We start from the raw sequence: 2,500 nt of genomic DNA on the forward strand, positions 1-2,500 counted from the left end.
GCCCTTCTAGAGTTGCAGTTTCAGGGGAAAAAGAATATCAATAAGATCATTGCTGAAGCGCTTGGGACTAAGACCAACAAGCAAGTCTCTGACAAGAGACGGGACCTAAGTAAAAAGACAGGGGCCCCCATGTCAGACAGCTTACATTTTTCTTCTAGGCCTCTTGAGACATTGTCTCCCCCACCAAATGTAACAACGGGGACTTCATCCATACTCGCTCAAGCAGCTGAGCGGCTTACGAATGAGAATTCTGGGACCCTGGAAAAGCCTGCAATGGAGGCAATAAAGGCTTGGCTTAACGGCGAGGGCCAACATGATGCCCTCGTAGAAACTGCCACAGCATTGATGCTTTGTCCGATGAGATTGGTGAAAAACAAAGGCAAACGTTCAAAACCCGAGAACGACATTGTTAAACCCAGGATATTACCCACACGATCTTGGATGAAGAAGAGAGCGGAAAAACGAGGAAGCTTCATGAAGCACCAGAAGCTCTTCTTTAAGAACCGCTCTCTTCTTGCGTCCTTAGTCCTGGATGGCACTGAACGTCATGAATGCCGAATCCCGAACGCAGATGTATATCGTTTTTACTGCGAAAAATGGGAGAAGGTGTTGCCATTCAATGGCCTGGGCCAATTTAAGTCATCAGGTGTTGCAAATAACGAATACTTTGAGCCCCTAATTTCGGTGGAGGAAGTTCAGACTGCCATACGGGCCATTAAACCAACGTCAGCAGCTGGGCCAGATGGCCTAACAAGGGCTGCAATCTGTGCTGCCGACCCCGAGGGTCGGACACTGACAGCCCTATTTAATGCATGGATGATTACAGGAATTATTCCCAAAGAGTTGAAAAAGAATAGGACGATTCTTATTCCTAAGGTTATGGATGATGAAAAGCTGAAAGAATTGGGGAACTGGAGACCAATAACGATTGGTTCAATGATTCTGAGATTATTTTCCAGAATAATGACTGCACGTCTTGCTCGTGCTTGTCCCTTAAACCCAAGGCAGCGTGGTTTTATAGCGGCATCTGGCTGCTCTGAAAATCTTAAGGTGCTACAGGACCTTATGAGACACGCTAAGAAATTGCACAGGCCGTTGGCTGTCATGTTCATCGACATAGCGAAAGCTTTTGACTCGGTTTCGCATGCTCATATTTTATGGGTGTTAAGGCACAAGAAAGTAGATGAACACGTGGTGGGCATCATCCAGAACGCCTACGATCGGTGTACGACCTCGTTCAAAAGCAATGGCGAGTCGACTCGAGAAATTAGCATACGTGTTGGTGTCAAACAGGGTGACCCCATGTCACCCCTGCTCTTCAATCTTGCCATGGACCCTTTGATATGCACCCTAGAGTCACACGGAGTTGGGTACTCCATTGATACCGACCACGTGACAGCTCTTGCGTTTGCTGATGATTTGGTGTTGGTGAGCGAATCTTGGGTTGGTATGGCCGCCAATCTAGCGATCTTGGAATCATTTTGTGGGCTATCGGGATTGGAGGTTCAGGCCAGAAAGTGCCAGGGCTTCATGATAAGCCCAACCAAAGATTCATATACGGTGAACAACTGCGACCCATGGACTATCAAAAATAAAGATGTCCATATGATCCAACCTGATGAATCAACGAAATACCTTGGTCTGAAAATTGGCCCTTGGACTGGCACTATACAGCCTGATCTACATTGTCAGCTAAAGACATGGATCTCGAAAATCGATGAGGCGCCTCTGAAGCCAACTCAGAAGGTTGAACTACTCAATGCCTATGCCCTACCCAGATTGTTATATCCTGCAGACCACTCGGACTGCAAGCAATCAACTCTCCGTGGGTTGGACCAAGAGATTAGAAAGGCGGTAAAAGGATGGCTCCACCTTCCCGCTTCAACTTGTGATGGACTGTTATATGCCAGAGCCCGAGACGGAGGCCTTGCCATCTTGAAACTGGAAAAAACAATCCCTTCGGTTCAAGTTAGAAGGCTGCAACGTATAGCAAACTCGTCCGATGCTATCACCCGTAATATTGTGTCCTCGCATGGTATGGAGGAAGAATACCGTAATTTGTGGGTACGAGCAGGGGGTGACAGTGATGCAATCCCAACATTCGTTCTCAGGGACTCGGTGTCAAAAGAACCTGTATATCCGAGACCCTGCGATTGGAGGGAGCATGAATTTCAGAGATGGTGCGAAAAGCCGGTTCAAGGAAGGGGCATTGTAAACTTTGCGCATGATAGAATCAGTAATGCTTGGTTGAGGCCATGGTGCGGCTTTAAACAATGCTTCTTTATCGCAGCACTACAACTAAGGGCAAATATTTACCCAACAAGAGAAAGCTTGAACAGAGGCAGAGATGGGGCCTTACGTTCCTGCAGGAAATGCTCTGCCAGACTCGAGTCCCTTTCGCACATTCTCGGTCAATGTCCTGCAGTACAGAAAGCAAGAATTGCGCGACACAACAAGATCAGTAACATTCTGGCAGACGAAGCGGCTAGATTGGGCTGGT

General features: G+C 47.4%; 1 pseudogene; it reads left to right on the forward strand.

Moving 5' to 3' along the window:
* The window catches only part of LOC142922387 (28S ribosomal RNA), a 10,003-nt pseudogene that overhangs the window by 3,830 nt on the left and 3,673 nt on the right, over positions 1-2,500 (forward strand).

Source organism: Petromyzon marinus, unplaced genomic scaffold (genome assembly GCF_048934315.1).
Source record: "Petromyzon marinus isolate PM22_M1 ecotype Great Lakes invasive population unplaced genomic scaffold, UKy_Petmar_22M1.pri1.0 PM_G_Scaffold_93, whole genome shotgun sequence".
NCBI lineage: Eukaryota > Metazoa > Chordata > Hyperoartia > Petromyzontiformes > Petromyzontidae > Petromyzon > Petromyzon marinus.